Source organism: Narcine bancroftii, chromosome 3 (assembly GCF_036971445.1).
Source record: "Narcine bancroftii isolate sNarBan1 chromosome 3, sNarBan1.hap1, whole genome shotgun sequence".
NCBI classification, from domain to species: domain Eukaryota; kingdom Metazoa; phylum Chordata; class Chondrichthyes; order Torpediniformes; family Narcinidae; genus Narcine; species Narcine bancroftii.
In genome coordinates, this window is record NC_091471.1 from 166,100,297 (window position 1) to 166,118,757 (window position 18,461).

Below are 18,461 nucleotides of genomic sequence, written 5' to 3' on the forward strand. Positions count from 1 at the left end.
TATTTGACAGATTTCTATATCTGATTGCTACTGTCCCCTGAAAAAAAATGAAGTCGCAAATGCTGAGCATCCAAAATAATTCAGAAAATGCTGGAAACACTTAGCTAGTTCAAACAGCACCTGTGGAGGAAACTCAAGACGTGGGTATGTAGAACAAACTGCAAGCATGATGATGATGTTTAAAAGAAAAGTGCATGGATAGGAACGGTTTTGAAGGATATGGACCATGCAGAAGCAAGTGAGACTAGCTTAGAGAAGCAACTTGGTTGACAAGAATGAATTGGGCCCATGCTGTATTTACATTATGGTTCTTAATTCAAAATTCCTGAATCTGCCATTTTGTTTTCAATTATTCTCTTTGTTCTGCCTTTAGCTATTATCTCTTCAACATAGGAGGAGTCTGCTGAACATCCCTGTCTATCACAGGGAGCACTAGAAGCATAAGAGAAGCAGCAGTTTACAGAAAATGCTCTTCACGTTATCTGGGAACCTAGGCATGGCTGCTGATGTGCCTTTGCTTACCATCCACAGATCAAGATATTGTAAAAATAAGAATCATCAGTAGTGTATAAACAATCTAATTTACAAGTAAAACACACCCTCATGTTACCATTTCACATGAATGGAACATTGTATTTGCATTAGTAATCTCTTTTGGAAACATGGAGAACACTTTTCTGTGACACTGTCATTTTTAAGTTGAGGTAGGGTAAATGGATTCATTTTCCATCCAGTATAGAGTCTTACAAAATGGAAGGGGCCCTTTGGCCTAACTTGTCCATGGTGATCAAGTTGGCCTTCTGGGCTAGTCCCATTTAGCTGCATTTGGCCCATATCCTTCTAAATCATCTCTATCCATATAGCCATCTAAATATCTTTTGAGCATCAGAATCATACCACTTATTATTTCCTCTGGCAACTCATTCCTTATGTGGACCAGCCTCTGAAATCTCTCCTCTCTCACCTTAAGCCTATACCCATTAGTTCTACATTCATCTTGGAAAAAGACTATGAGCATTCTCTTTATCCATAGCATATTCCCGAACATTTAGTCCAGTTGGTGTAGTCAGTCCACAATACTGGCCACACATTGTGCACAATATCTTAACGTACTCTACTCAGTCTATTTACCCTCAATCCATCATCTTGAAATGTTGGATCTTGGAAGGTTCAAGTGCCCAAGAACCAAAACCTTCTGAGAAAAGAAGTTCCTGTTTTCCTTGACCCTTGTTCCTACAACAAAACTTTCATCATTCCACTATCTGGCAACCTTAAGATTATACCTCTTCATTACACTTCACCAAATAAAATGCCTTCTTTATCTTGCAAACCCATTGAATTGCTAATCAATACTGAGATATTAATGGCAATCCTTTATCCCCAGATAATTTCCATTGATTTGCAACCAAATAGACAGGCATTGCCAGATGATAAGAGAGTGTATAATTATAGACTATTGTGCCAAATGATAAGAGAGTGTATAATTATAGACTACTGTTTTCTCATTAAAGCAATATTTCCATTGGCAACAGCAATGACACTCAGAGTTCATACAATTAGTGCTGGCGATGAGACAGATCAGACAAGGCCCACAACTTGTGTGAACCTTTGACACATCCTTCTGACTCAATGGCTTGAATGTATAACCCAAGTGTCCTCCCCACTACAGCCTACACAATGAAGAGGTCCCATCTTTCACATGATATTTTAAGTCCTGGCTGGATGTAAAAGATCTGAGAGTACTATTTTGCAGAGAGGCAAGGAAATTCTCCTTGTTGCCCTGGCCAATATTTATCCCTGAACCAATATTATTGTTGAACCAACAAATTAATTACCACACCTCACTAATTGTGGAATCTCTCAGCATACAAACTGGCAGCTCTGTATTAGAATAGTAATAAAATATCCATATATAACCATATAACCACTTACAGCACAGAACAGACCAGTTCGGCCCTACTAGTCCATGCCATAACAAATCCCCACCCTCCTAGTCCCACTGACCAGCACCCGGTCCATACCCCTCCAGTCCTCTCCTATCCATGTAGCTATCTAGTCTTTCCTTAAATGTAACCAATGATCCCACCTCGACCACGTCTGTCGAAAGCACATTCCACATCCCCACCACCCTTTGCGTAAAGAAATTTCCCCTCATGTTCCCCTTATAATTTTCCCCCTTCAATCTTAAATCATGCCCCCTAGTTTGAATCTCCCCCACTCTTAATTGAAAAAGCCTATCCACGTTTACTCTAAAATCTTAAACACCTCTATCAAGTCCCCTCTCAATCTTCTACGCTCCAGAGAAAAAAGCCCCAGTCTGCACAACCTTTCCCTGTAACTCAAACCTTGAAATCCTGTCAACATTCTCGTGAACCTTCTCTGCACTCTCTCTATTTTGTTTGTATCTTTCCTATAATTTAGTGACCAAAACTGTACACAGTACTCCAAATTTGGCCTCACCAATGCCTTGTACAATTTCATCATAACCTCCCTGCTCTTGAATTCAATACTCCGATTTATGAAGGCCAACATTCCAAATGCCTTCTTCACCACACCATCTACCTGAGTATCAGCCTTGAGGGTACTATTTACCACAACTCCTAAATCCCTTTGTTGCTCTGCACATCTCAATAGCCTACCATTTAATGCATATGACCTATTGAGATTTGCCTTTCCAAAATGTTACACCTCACACTTATCTGTATTAAATTCCATCAGCCATTTCTCAGCCCACACCTCCATCCTTCCTAAATCACCTTTTAATCTATGATAATCTTCCTCACTGTCCACAACACCACCAATCTTTGTATCATCTGCAAACTTGCTTATCCATTTCTCCACCCCTGCTTCCAGAATGGAAGTTGGAATTTGGTTGGAATTTACCGGTTAGTTTATTAAGGTACCTGATTAACCAAAACAATGCCAAAATACCTCATTGCTCTCTAGCAGAAATTTCCTTGAGGTGATTCCTCACTAAATACTGTTCCACTGCCTCTCTAAATTTCCCAAGAAACTTCAAAAAGAAAATGACCTCAATCTCTCCCAAACAATCATATGCATATGATGCAATGTAGGTAATAATCAACTCATTATCATGGAAGAGCCATTACATTTCCAAAAAAAAAATCCAGGTGCATTGACAGTGATGAGATTTGCTGGTTCAAGTGGAAAGGGACATTCATTTATTCAGCTGTTGAAATGAACTATTGTGTTGGAGAGAAAGGAAATGGGTTGCCATGTTTGTTTTCCTACACAATATTTCTGCACTGAAATGGGCCAATTGTATTCCAGCTGGCAAACAAGGCTTAGTGAGTGCCCCTTCTATCAAGTCAGAAAGCTATCATTCAAATCTACATGGACATTTCAAAGTGGAGAATTGCAGTGGAAGTGACTGGTGGTAGGCAGAGGGGAGTAAATTAAGTTTGGTGCATGAGGATTTACTGTACACAGACTTGTGAGGCTGCTTTATCATTCAGTTCTCCTGATCTCTTGTACCTACTGTGAAAGATTGGTGGATTTCCACTGAAAACAAGCAATATAAATCACTTTGAAATAGGATTTTTGTCCACACATGCTGGTCTGATTATTCCCTCCCTGTTTCAGATAATGTAACAGGTAATGCAGTAGATATTGAATAGCTATTCAACGATTAATGATTTTATTGACATGGGTGGATATTAATGTGGGTGATATTGTCATAAACTTTGTTTTAATTGATAGTCCAATAATGACTGCACAAATCTTCAAATGCATAAGGCCGTGTTGAGACCATATGTGCAGAATTGTGACCACTTTTCTTGAAAAGATGTACTTGATTCAGGGTGTAGAGAGATAATTCACCAGGGTGGTACCTAGAACAACAGGTTTACCGTATAAGGAGTCATTTAGTAGGCTAGGCATGTAGTCTTCAGCATTCTGAAGAATGAGTGACAACTCCTTGAAAAATGTAAAATTGTTAAAGGTTCAACAAACTAAATGCAAAAAAGATTTCCCCAGAAGAGGAGATTGGGTCTGCAAACTCTGAATTTCTCTAACCCAAAGGTCTGGAGACCCAGTATTTGATATCATTGAGCAGAGTTCTAGTCATCCAACCATCAGAATGAAAAAGTGGAGAAAAGGTTTACAAAAATGTTACGGGGCAGGTGGGCATAAGGAGAAGCTGAGACTTTTCTCCTTGGATTATTGGAGACTCAGGGAGGACTTTATAGAGTTTATAAAATAAGGCTCCTAGAACGCTTCCACCAGCGTTGTCTCCGCTCCATCCTCAACATCCATTGGAGCGCTCACACCCCTAACGTCGAGGTACTCGAGATGGCAGAGGTCGACAGCATCGAGTCCACGCTGCTGAAGATCCAGCTGCGCTGGATGGGTCACGTCTCCAGAATGGAGGACCATCGCCTTCCCAAGATCGTATTATATGGCGAGCTCTCCACTGGCCACCGTGACAGAGGTGCACCAAAGAAAAGGTACAAGGACTGCCTAAAGAAATCTCTTGGTGCCTGCCACATTGACCACCGCCAGTGGGCTGATAACGCCTCAAACCGTGCATCTTGGCGCCTCACAGTTTGGCGGGCAGCAGCCTCCTTTGAAGAAGACCGCAGAGCCCACCTCACTGACAAAAGGCAAAGGAGGAAAAACCCAACACCCAACCCCAACCAACCAATTTTCCCTTGCAACCGCTGCAATCGTGTCTGCCTGTCCCGCATCGGACTGGTCAGCCACAAACGAGCCTGCAGCTGACGTGGACTTTTTTACCCCCTCCATAAATCTTCGTCCGCGAAGCCAAGCCAAAGAAAGAAAAAGAAAAATAAGAAAGGGCACAGGTTTGGTGAATCAAAAGCAAGGGGGTATAAATTTATGGGAAGAAGGACAAGATTTATAGGGAACCTGAGGGATATCTTTTTTCACACTGAGTGTGGTCGGTATATGGAAGAATCTGCCAGAAGAAAGGGTAGAAGTCGGTAGAAATGCAACCTTTACCATATATTTAGATTGGAACATGGTCAAGTTTCTGGAACAGAATCTTGCCCTTCAGCTCAGAAGGGAAAGGGGGAGAAAAGGAGAGCTAGAGTGATTAGGGATTTAATAGAGGAATAGATAGGAGGTTTTGTGTACAAGATCGAGACTCCTGGATGGTACGTTGCCTCCCACGTGCCAGGATCAGAGATGTCTCAGATCAAGTCCACTATATTTTCAAGCAGGAGGGTGAACACCCAGATGACATGGTCCATGTTAGTGCCAATTATGTAAATATGAAAGGGAATGAGGCCTTGAAGAGGTAATATAGGAAATTAGGAAAGAAGCTCAAAACCAGGACCTCAAGGGTGGTAATCTCTGGATTGCTTCTTGTGCCATGTGCCAGTGAGGGCAGGAATAGAAAGTTATAGCAGATAAATGCATGGCTGAGGAGTTGGTGCAGGGGCAGGGGTTCAGATTCATGGATCACTGTAATGTTTTTCTAGGGAAGGTATGACCTGTGCAAAAAGGGTGATTTGCACATAAACAGGCGGGGGACTAATAGCCTGGTGGGCAGGTTTGTGAGAGCTTTTGGGGATGGTTTAAACTAACTTGGCTGGAGAGGAAAACCAGAATAAGAGGGCAGCGAATAGGGCAGAAGATACACAAGTGGATACACTGTGTAGCGAGATAAAACCATCGAATCATAGAACATTATAGCACAATAACAGGCCTTTTGGCCTTTTTAGTCTCTCCAAACTATTATTGTGTCTAGTCCCACTGACTTGTACCCAGTTCATAGGCCATCATACCCCTCCTATACCTGTCCAAGTTCTTATTTAATGTTAAAATAGAGCCCACATTTAATACTTCAGCTGGCAGCTCATTCCATACTCTCAAAACTCTCTGTATGAAGGTTCCCCTGAATCTTTTCCCTAAACCTATGCCCTCTGTTTGTACTTCACCTACTCCAGTGGAAAAAGCCTACCTACATTTACTTTATTTGGACACGTCATAATTTTACATACCTCTTTCAAATCTCCCCTCATTTTTATACGCTCCAGGGAACAAAGTCCTAACCTGTTTAACCTTTCCCTGTAACTCCATTCCTAGTAAATCTTCTCTGCATTCTTTCTATCTTATTGCTATCTTTCCTGTAGTTAGGTAACCAAAACTGCACAAAATACTCCTTATACAACTTTTACGTAACATCGTAAAATCTATACTTAATTCTTTAATTTATGAAGGCAATATGCCAAAGCTCTCTTTCCAACCCTGTCTGCATGTGACACCACTTTCAGGGAATTATGAATCTGCATTCCCTCTGTTCTACTGCACTCCTCTTGCCTCACCATTTACCATGTATGCTCTTTCTTGGTTTGTCCTTTCAAAATGCAACACCTAACACTTGCCTGCATTAAATTCCATCTGCCATTTTTCAGCCCATTTTCTCAGCTAGACCATATCCCTCTGCGAGGTTTGAAAACTTCCTCACTGTCCACAATGCTTCCTATTTTTGTGTCATCTGCAAACTCGCTGATCCAATTTATTACATTATCATCCAGATCATTAATATAGATGACAAACAACAATGGTCCCAGCACAACACTAGTCACGTGCCTCCAGTCTGAGAACCAATCATCCATCATCACTTTCTGGCTTCTCCCGTAGAACATTAGAAGATTACAGCCAGTACCGGTCCTTCAGCCTTTAATGTTATGCTGACCTATATATTCCTACCAAAAAAAGTCGTAAACCTTTCCTACCTTTTAACTCTCTTTTTTCATCAATGTGACTAAGAGTCTCTCAAATGCCCCTAATATTTCAGCCTCTACCACCATCCCTTGCAAGGCATTTTAGGCACCACTACTCTGTGTTAAAAATAATATCACTGATGTCTCCCTAAACTTCCCTCCCTTCACTTTGTAGAGATGTTCTCTGGTGTTTGCTATTCCTATCGAAAGAAAAAAAGTGCTAGCTGTCCATCCTATCTATGTATCTCATAATCTTGTAGACCTCTATTAAGTCTCCTCTCATCCTTCTTCACTCCAAAGAGAAAAGTCCCAACTCTGCTAACCTTCCCTCATCAGACTTATTTTCCAATCCAGGCAAAGTCGTGGTAAATCTGCTCTGCACCCTCTCCATAGCTCCCACAACCTTCCTATAATAAGGTGACCAGAAATGGACACAATACTCTTAAGTTGTCTAACCAGAGACATGTAGAGATGCAGCATGACCTCTCGACTCTTGGACAATCTCCTTTATTAATGAAGCCCAACATCCCATAGGCTTTCCAAACTATCCTATAAACCTGTACAGCAACCTTGATAGATGCATGGATTTGGATCCCAAGGTCCCTCTGTTCCTCCACACTGTTAAGTATCTGACCATTAACCCTGTACTCAGCCTTCTGGTTTGATCTTCCAAAATGCATCACCTCACACTTAGCCAGATTGAACGCCGTCTGCCACTTCTCTGCCTAACTCGGCATCCTGTCTATATCCTTTTGTAACCTACAACAACCTTCAGCATTATCCACAACTCCTCCAACCTTTGTATCATCTGCAAATTTACTGCCCCATTCTTCTGATTTTTCATCTAGGTCATTTATAAAAATCACAAATAGCAGGAGTCCCTGCAGAACTCCACATCACTAATCTCCAAGGTTGCAGGTGCAGCAGGTTATTAAGAAGGCAAATGGAATGTTGGCCTTCATCGCTAGAGGAATTGAATTCAGGAGTAGGGAGGTAATGTTGCAACTGTATAAGGTACTAGTGAGACCGCACCTGGAGTACTGTGTCCAGTTCTGGTCTCCATATTTGAGGAAGGATCCAGAAGAGGTTTACTAGGTTGATCCCTGGGATGAAGGGGTTGACTTATGATGAAAGATTAAATCGTCTAGGATTGTATTCGCTCGAGTTCAGAAGAATGAGAGGAGATCTTATAGAAACATATAGGATTATGAAGGGTATGGATAGGATAGATGTAGGAAGGTTTTTTGAGTTTGCCGGGGAAACTAAAATGAGAGGACACAGTCTCAAGAATCAGGGGAGTAGATTTAGGACAGAGATGAGGAAAAATAGTTTTTCCCAGAGTAGTGAATGTTTGGAATTCTCTAACCAGGGAAGTGGTTGAGGCTGCCTCATTAAACATATTTTAAATTCGGTTAGATCAATTTTTACATGATAGAGGAATTAGGGGATATGGGGAGATGGCAGGTAGGTGGAGTTAGGTCATAAATTAGATCAGCCATGATCGTACTGAATGGCGGAGCAGGCTCGATGGGCCATTTTTGGCCTACTCCTGTTCCTACTTCCTATGTTCCTTGAATACTCTCTGTCAACTACAGCTATCAACTCTCTATACACAGGCCATTTTTTAATCCACACAGCCAAGGTTCTATGGATCCTATGCCTCAATGACGAGTCCCTCATGGGGACCTTATCAAATGCCTTACTAAAATCCATGCAGACCACATCTACCACCCTATTCTCATCAATTTCTCTTGTAACCTCCTCAAAAAACTCAATTAGGCTCGGGAGACATGATCTTCCCTTTACAAAGCAATGCTGACTATCCTTGAGTAGATGGTACTTACTCAAATGCTCATAGATCCTATCCTTAAGAATCCTCTCCAATAGTTTATAGACCACTGACATAAGGCTCACAAGTCTATAATTCTCTGGATTCTCCCCATTATATTTTTTTTAAACAAGGGGATGACATTTGCCATTCTCCAATCTGCTGGTACTTCCCCTATGTCCAAGGTGGACTCAAAGATCTTAGGCAATCACAGTTTTATCTCTTCCCTCCCTTCCCACAGCAACCTGGGGTATATAGTATCCGGCCTCGGGAACTTTTCAATCTTAATGTTTTTAAGAAGATCCAACACTTTCTCTTCCTTAATCTCAACATTGTCCAGCGCACAAGCCTGTTCTGTTCTGACCTCACCCTGATCCAGGCCCTTTTCTCATGTGAATACTGAAACAAAGTATTCATTTATTACCTCCCCAACCTTGTCCGCCTCCAGGCACATTTTTTCCTCCTTTATCCTTAAGCTAAATCCTAAAATCTATTGTATGCTTCCTTGTTCCTCGCCTTTTTTGACAACCACAGTAACCTTTTCCTACCATCTTTTCACTGTCCCAGTAGGACAAACCTATCCGGAACTGAGCACAAGCGGTCCTGAAACTTCCTCCACATTACTCTGTGCTTTCTCCTGTGAACATCTGTTTCCAATTTTCTCTCACTAGTTCCTGCTTCATCCCATTGTAATTAGCCCTTATGCAATTTCCCATTTTGTCGGCTTTTATCCTTGTCCATAGCTATGCTAAAGCACAGTGAGTTATGGTCACTCTCACCAAAATGCTCCCACACCGAGAGGTCCACCACCTGACCAGGTTCATTACTATCATATTAGATCCAGTATGGCCTCTCCTCTTGTTGCCTGGTCCACATACTGTGTCAGGAATTATTCTTGGACACACCTGACAAATTCAGTGCCATTTATCCCTCTTGCAGTCAGGAAGTGCTGGTTAATATTAGGGAAGTTTAAATCACTCATAACAATAACCCTGTAATTTCTGCACCATTCCAAAATCTGCCTGCTTATCTGTTCCTCAGTGTCCAGAGAGCTATATGGGGGATAATAGACAACTCCCACTACAGTTATTGCTCCCTTCCTATTTCTCACATCCACCCATACCGACTCAGCAGATATTCCCTCTGCAGCGTCCTCCCTTTCTATAGTTGTGATACCATCCTCAATCAGTAATGCTACTTCCCCACCCCCTTTTACTTCTCATCCTATTCCTTTTAAAACACCTAAACCTCAGTACCTTCATCAGGCAATCCTGCCCTTCCTCCAGCCAAGTCTCTGTAACAGCCACATCATCACTGTTAGACACACTGATCCATGCTCTAAGTTCATCTCCTTTATTCCTAATGCTCCTTGTGTTGAAATACCCTCTATATGTTTTCTTGTCTGCCTGTACTTCCTCACAAACTCCGAACATATTGCATCACACTTTGACCTGCCGTATTCTCTGCACTCACATTCTGCTTCCCATACCCCTGCCAAATTTGTTTAAATCCTCCCCAACAACTCCGGCAAACCTCTCCTCCAGGATATTTGTACAGGCCATACCTTCCCCAGAAGAGATCCCAATGAGCACGTCTGAATCCCTCCTCCAACTCTGCAGCCATGCATTCATCTACCACATCTTCCTATTCCTACCCTCACTGGCACATGGTACAGAGAGCAATACCGAGATTACTGCCCTTGAGTTCCTGTTTTTCAACCTCTTTCCTAATTTGCTCCATTCCTTCCTCAGGAGCTCATCCCTATTTTTATCGTTGGTCCCCAGGTGGACCACAAGATTTGGCTGCTCAGCATCCTGCTCAGCATCCTGTGGACTCAATCAAAGATGTCCCTGACCCTGACACCTGGGTGGCAGCATACCATCCAGAAGCCTTAATCTCATTCATAGAACCTCCGAATCCCCAATCACTATAGCTTTCCTCTTCTTTCCCTGTTCCCTTCTGAGCCGAAGGGCCAGACTCTGTGCCAGAGGTGTGACCAGCACGACTTGTCCCTGGAAGATTGTTTCAACCCCCCCCCCCCCCCGCCCCCCCAACGGTATCCTAATAGGTATACAGGTCGAGTACCACTTATCTGAAATACCAAAATCTGAAATCCTCCAAAATCAGCCAATGAGCCGGTTGTCAGTAATAGGAAAATCATTGCAAGGTGATCCAAGAGATTGGATACACAAGTGTTTGGATAGACAGGGACTGAATAGGGATAGTCAACATGGCCTTGTACATGGTAAGTCCTGCTTAACCAATGGGCAAAAATATGGCAGATGAGATTTAACATAGAGAAATGTACAGGTGTATATTTTGGCAGTGGAAATAAACAGGCAGAATACTATTTGGATGGGGTGAAAATTCTGACCTCAGATGCGCAAAAGGACCTGGGTGTTCACGTGCAGGGAAACCTAAAAGTTAATGACCAGGTGAAGAAAGTGAATGCTATGTTGGTATTCATTTCAAGAGGAATAGTGTATAAGAGTAAAGAGGTGTTGATGAGTCTCTATGGGGCACTCATTTGGAGTACTGTGTACAGTTTTGGGCCCCTTATCTTAGAAAGGATGTAATGTAGTTGGAGAGGATGCAGAGGAGATTTACTTGGATGATTCCTGGAAGGCAAGGGCTAACATATGAGGAGCATTTGGCAGCTCTTGGGTTGTATTTTTTGGAGTATAAAAGAATGAGAGGAGATCTTATAGAGACCTTTCATATTTTGAAAGGTTTAGGTGAAGGGATGCGGGTAAGATGTTTCCCTTGGTGGGTGAATCGAGGACAAGGGCTAATAGTCTGAAAATTAGAAGTTATCCATTTAAATCAGAGATTAGGAAGAACTTCTTTAGCCAGAGGGCCGTGGATCTGTGGAACTCACAGCAGTGGAAGCCAGCTCACTGGGAGTATTTAAACAAGAAATAGACAAGTATCTCATTAGTGAGGCATCAAGGGATATGGAGAAATGGCTGGAAATTGGAACTAGTGTAGAGTAGCTTAGTGTAGATTTACAGAACAGATTCAATGGGCCTAGTGGCTGCTTCTGCTCCTTTGTCTTGTGAATTTTATAGATTTTTTTGAGGAGGTACCAGGAAAGTTGATGAAGGAAAGGCTGGATATTGTCTACATGGACTTTAGTAAGGCCTTTGACAAGATCCCACATAATCAGTGGACCCAAAATGTTCCCCTACACATATCTCTATCACCTGTCCTGTCTCATTCCCTAATAAGAGATTAGTATTGCAACTCAATCTAGTCAGTATTTCTATATATTGGTTTAGAAAACTTTCCTGAACATATTTGACAAACTCCAAGCCCTCCACCCATTTTATATTTTGGGAGTCCCCTTCAATAGGTAGAAAATTAAAATCTCATACTATCACAACCTTTTGTTTCCTGCAGCTGTCTGCTTTCTCTCTCTACAAATTTGCTCCTCCAATTCTCACTTACTATTGGGCGGTCTGTAAAACAATCCCAATAGTGTGATCATACTGTTCACATTCCTCAGTTCCACCCATAGAGCATCAGTGGACAAGCCCTCTGGTCGTTCCTGCCTGAGCAGAGCTGTGATATTTTCCCTAACAAGCAATGCCATTCATCCCCCTTTCATTCCCCCCACCCTTTATCATGTCTGAAACATTGAGTTGCCAGTCCTGCCCCTCCTGCAACCAAGTTTCACCATTGGCCACAATGTTATAATTCCACATGCCAATCCACACTCTAAGCTTATCTACCTTTCCTACAATACTTCCTGCAATGAAATAGATGCACCTGAGAACATTTCCACCATATACAACTCTATGACTTCTAATGGTGTATGAAATCTTTACTTCATCTTTTTCCTCCTCTACTCCCCTACCTGCTCTGGCATTCCTGCTTCCCATCCCCCTGCAAATCTAGTTTAAACTCCCCAGAACAGCACCGCCAAGCCTTTCCGCTAGTTCAGATGCAAAATGCCCCGTCGAAATAGGTCCCACCTTCCCTGCAAACCTGAAGCTCTCCCTCCTGCACCACCTGTTTCACCGTGTTAAGCTGCAGTATCCTATTTCTCACCACACTATCATATGACATGGGTTGCAATCACAACCCTGGAGGTCCTGTAACTTTGCTTCTAACTCCCTGAACTCTCTTTGCAGGACCTCATCATCCTTCCTACCCATGTCATTGGTTGGTTGGAAAGATAGGTAGTCAATAGGGTAAAAGTGCAAGTGTATGATTAGGGGCTTTACAAGGTACTTTGGATATAAAATTGAAAAGGGTGATGAATACAGTACTGAAGGTCATATTTAAATCCCTGCAGTATCAGAAATAAGGTTGATGATCCAGTACAGCTGAAAGTTGGCAAATGTGACATTATGGCCATCACTGTGTTGTGACCACAGCAAGGAACTAAACATCCGTGGAAACACATATATCAGAAGGACAGGAAGGTAAGCAGAGGGGCTGTGTGGTTTTGCTGGTCAAAAATAGAATTCAATCTTTGGAGAGAGAAGAAATTGGATTAGAAGATATTTAATCCATGTAGGTAGAATTAATGGTAGAAAGACCCTGATGGGAGTTGTATGCCGGCTTCCAAACAATGGCCAGGATGCGTTATGCAAACTAGAGAGGGAGATAGAGAAGGCATGCAAAAAGGGCAATGCTAACATAGTGAAGGGGGATTTCAATATGTAGTTTTAATGGGTAAACCGGGTTGGTACTGGATCCAAGAGAAGGAATTTATTGATTGCCTTCTGGATGGCCTCTTAGAACAGCTTGTGGCTGAACTGACCAGGGAAATGGTAATTCTGGATTGGGTACTGTATAATGATCCAGGAATTAATAACGGATCTGAAGGTAAGGGAACTCAGAAAAGATAGTTATCATAACATGAAAGATTTTGCCCTGCAGTTGAGAGGGAGAAACTGAAATCAGAGGTGGCATAAAGGGGACTACAGAGATATGAGGGAAGAAATGGCAAAAGTTGATTGGAAAGGCACACTGGTAGAGCAGCAATTGCCGGAGTTTCTGCGCAAATAAAGAAGGTGTAGGGCAAGTAAATTTAAAAAAAGGGAGAAATATTTGATAGGAAAAATAATACAACGAGCTGACAAGAAAAGCCAAAGTAAAAGAAAGGCCATACAAGGAAGTAAAAATTAATGGGAAGATAGAAGGCTGGGAAGTTTTTAAAAGCATACAGAAGGCAACTAAGAAGTTAATTTGGAAGGAGAAGATGAACTTTGAAAGGAAGCTGGGAAATAATATCAAAAAGGATACCTAAACCTTTTTTTAAGTATACTAAGAGTGAAAAAGAGGCAAGAATAGATATTGGACATAGAAAATTACACTGGAGATGGGAGACAAGTAGATGGCAGAGGATCTGAATGAGTATTTTGCATCAGTCTTCACATTAACAGTATATTGGACTTTCAAGGGTGTCAGGAAAGAGAGATAAATGCAGTCACAATTATCAGAGAGAAAGTGTTTGGGAAGCTGAAAGGTCTCAGGATAGATAATTAGGGGCAGCACGCTATTGTAAGGGTTAGTACAGCGCCAGTGACCTGAGTTCCAATCCAGCACTATCAGTAGGGTGTTTGTACCTTCTCCCTGTGTTTGCATGGGCTTCCTCTGGGCATTCAGGTTTCCTCCCACTATTTAAAAAAAGTATCAGGGCTGTAGGTTTTATTGGGTTTAATTTGGTGACACTGGCTCATGGGCCAGAAGGGCTGGATATCTATATTTAAAAATTTTAATTTACCTAATCTGGTAACCAGTGTCAGTGTTGGGGCCACATCTTTTTACGTTGTATGTTAATGATTTAGATTGCAGAACAAATAGCTTTGTGGCTAAATTTTCAAATGATACAAAGATAGGTGGAGAGGCAGGTAGTGATGAGGAAACGGAGAGGCTGCAGACAAACTTAGAAAACCGGCAAAGAAGTAGCAAATTAAATACAATATTGGAAAGTGTACAGTCATGCACTTTTGCAGAAGGAATAAAAGGGCAGACTATTATTTGGATGGGGAGAACATTCAAAATTTTGAGGTGCAAAGGGACTCAGAAGTCTTCATGCAGGATACCTTGAAGGTTAACCTCCAGGTTGAGTTGGTGGCGAAGAAGACCAATGCAATGATGGCATGCTTATCTAGAGGAATAGGATATAAGAGCAGAGATGTGATATTGAGGCTTTAAAAGGCATTGGTGAGATCTCACGTGGACTTCAGAGTTATGGTTTTGGGCTCCTTATTTAAGAAAGGATGTGTTGGCCTTGGAGAGGGTTCAGAGTAGATTAACAAGAATGATTCTTGGAATTAAAGGATTAGCATAAGAGAAGCATTTGATGGGTCTGGGATTGTACCCCTGGGAGTTCAGAAGAATGAGGCGGAACCTCAGAATTATTTTAAATATTGAAAAACCTGGACAGAGAAGATGTGGCAGTTTTTTCTCCTTGGCAGAGGAGTCTCGGACAAGAGACTACTACTTCAAGATTGAAGGATGCCCATTTAAGACAGAGATGCGAAGGAATTTCTTTAGCCAGAGAGTGGTGAACCTTTGGAATTTGCTACCACGGGCAGCTGTGGAGGCCAATTCATTGGGTATATTTAAGGCAGAGATTGATAGGTATCTGAATAGTCAGGGTATCAAAGGTTATGGGGAGAAGCCAAAGGAGTAGGGCTGAGTGGAAGAATGGATCTGCTCATGATGGAATGGCTGAGCGAACTCAGTGGTCCAAATGGTCTACTTCTCCTCCTATATCTTATAGTCTTATGGATTGGAAAGGTTCAGAGGGATATGAGCTGAATTCAGGCAAATGGGATGAGCTTGGTTAGGCAGCTTGGTCAATATAAACAAATCAGGCCAAGGGGCCCATTACTGTGCAGTAAAACATTATGACTCTATATGTTCAAAACTATTCATGGATATTAGAGGAACAAGGGACATGGGAATAGGAAGAAAAACAATATTGAAGTGGAAGATCAACCTGACCTTGTTGAATGGTGGAAATGTTTTGAGGAGCAAATGACCTGTTCCTGCTCTTGTGGTATTAATTTCTACCTTACATTCAGGGTAAGACTGGTGCAGTTATAATGCTGGTCTATTCATAAATAAATGTAGGTGAAAAGGCAGCAGATGCTGGAAAAATTAAATCAAAACAGAAAATACTGGACACATTCAGCAGGTCAGGCCAGATCCATGGAAAGAAAACAGTTCCAGCATTTCAGGTTTAAGGACCATCACTTTTTACCAGTTCTGATGAAGGGGATTTGACCTGAAAGTTTAATTCTTTCTTTCCACATATGCACCCTGATCTTCTGAGGGTTTTCAACATTCATTTCTGATGTATTCATGCTTGTCCACTCAAGAGATCAGCTTCCCACTGGCCATCCTTCATTTAACTTTACCCAAGAGTGAAGCTGTAAGTCTTCGCCATCACCCTGATAAACTACATTAGTCCCCATTTCAAAGATCAAATTAGAAGAACAACACCCCATTTCCTGCCTGGGTAGTCCACCACACAATACTGAATTTTCCCAATTCAGGTAAAATGTACCCAAGTTCTCTCACCCCACCTGTTTTCCAATGCACACATTCTTCCCTCATCACCCTTTTTTGTTCCCCTCTGTTCCTGGTTCAATCAGCCTTTCTATTTCTCTTTCACTTTCTCTCTCTTTCTTTCTCTCATCCACACCCACACACACACACACACACACACACACACACACACACACACACACACACACACACACACTACCTCCACCCTTTCCTTCCCCACCTGGCTCCATCTGCCTTCTCTCTCTATCTCTCTCCCCCCACCCCTTATGTTTCTATCATCACCTGCCAGCCATGTCTCCCAACTCCATTCCTCCCTCTCCTCCACCTGGCACCATCTGCCCATTATCCCACTTCCTCACTTGGTTTCACCTCCGACCTGTCAGCCCCTGCTCCGCCCCTCCCTCTCACCTTTTTAACTGCCTATGTTGCCTCTATATCTCAGTCCCCATCACTTGTACAGTAATCTAACCAATGAGTCCAGGGGATATGGACATTTATGGAAAATTCTTGCTGACAGCAATTGACATGGAGATACAATGCCCTCCATAATGTTTAAGTCAGACACTTTTTCCCTTTATTTTTCCATGCGTGCCACATTTTGAAATTTGTAATCAAACAATTCCCATGTAATTTTTTTAATGACACAAAAAAAGCAAAAAAAAAAAAAATTCAAAACCCCTACCACTAAGAAAGGTTAAAAGTTAACATGTAGGAAGCAAGTGACAACTACTTGGAAATGGACAGTGCCAAAGTTTCAGAACAATCCTAATGTTTAGGTTATGATAATAGTCCATAAAATGGGCCCAATGCCTTTTGGAAGTTAAGATTTGAATCTTTGATGGCTTATTTAATTTTCTCTAAACTTAAACAAGACAATATCACGTGTGTGTGTGTGTGTGTGTGTGTGTGTGTGTGTGTGTGTGTGTGTGTGTGTGTGTGTGTGTGTGTGTGTGTGTGTGTGTGTGTGTGTGTGTGTGTGTGTGTGTGTGTGTAGGTGGAGTATAGTCTTTCCATTTAATCAAAGTTGCACGTCTGGTTAACAATGAAGTAAAGGATAAAATTTGGTCTTGAGTTGGAGTCAGTAAAACAACATCTTGAAATTAACCAAATAGAGCGAGGTTCTAATTTAAACTTGAGAGTCACCGGCAATGTTTGAAAGATAGCTTTCCAAAATTTTTCTAAACTATGACAAGTTTAGAACATGTGAATCAAAGAAGCTTCACCAATTTTACATTTGTTCTATTGAGGATTTGTATCTGAATAAAAACGAGACAGTTTAACTTTAGATATATGTACTCTGTGGACCACTTTAAATTGCAACAAACCAAGCCATGCACAAAAGGTTGTATTAATTAGATTACAATTAGTCCTACACCTCATCTGAGAATGAAAGATTCAAATCCTGTTCCCAATTGTTCTTAATTTTTACTAACGAGGCTATTCCTAAATCAAGCAAATTATTATAAATGAGAGATATTAAACCTTTATGAGTAAGCTTCAAATCGAAAAATGTATCAAGAAGGTTTGCCTCAGAGATTCGTGGAAAGTCAAGGTTCTGAGATTGAACAAACTAACATGTAAATATCTAAAAAAAATGAGTGTTTGGTAAGTTAAATTTTACCACCAATTGTTCAAAGGAAGAAAAATTGTTTTGAATAAAAGGATTTTAAAATTTCCATGTAATTAAAGGGCACATTCTAGATTTTATTCCCGGTTATTTGTATACATTTTGGTTTGACCATGCATAAATTAGAGCACTTTTTTTTACATAGTCCCTTCATTTCAGAGCATGATAATGATTGGGACATTTAGCTTGACTGGTATTTATGAGTACTCGAGTATATTTAATTGCTTCATTGATGCAGGTATAAGAGAGCTAGGCTTGCTTCTAAGCTTTTGATCACCTTTGGAGTTTGTAGTTGCCATTTTTCTACATGAGGACCAGAGTTGTGTAAATGAAAGTCAAAGAAGCCATTATAAGGCAGAAAAACAAAAATAAAACAATAAGAGACATCACCCAAGCGTTAGGATTACCAGAATTATCAGTGTAACATAAGAAGGAGTTTCTTTACTCAGAGAGTGTTGTCTGTGTGGAACGAGCTACCAGTGGAGGTAGGTACAATATTATCTTTTAAGAAAAAAATTGGATAGCGATTATGCATGGAAAGGGTATGGAGAGTTATGGGCAGAGTGCAGGTCAATAGGAGAGTGTAAGAGTTTTGGCATGGACTAGAAGGGCTGTAATTGTTATATGGTTACATTAAGAAGAAAGGTCATATTGGTGAGCTCAGTAATTGTAAAGGGACTGGTATTCGAAGGAACACCTTCACTGCTGATGACAGAAGAATTCTCATCATAAAGAAAAATCCCCAAATGTATGACCTAACACAGGG

General features: G+C 41.3%; 1 protein-coding gene across 7 annotated transcripts in view; it reads left to right on the forward strand.

Moving 5' to 3' along the window:
• Nucleotides 1-18,461, forward strand: part of fam13a (family with sequence similarity 13 member A) — a 249,002-nt gene that overhangs the window by 64,069 nt on the left and 166,472 nt on the right. The window contains exon 1 of one of the 7 annotated variants that reach the window (XM_069925727.1): nt 12,872-12,965. The exons of the other annotated variants lie outside the window; for them this stretch is intronic. The gene's annotated coding sequence lies outside the window, so the exon portion shown is untranslated. Of the gene's footprint in view, nt 1-12,871; nt 12,966-18,461 lie in introns of those variants that run through there. 7 annotated transcript variants of the gene reach the window in all.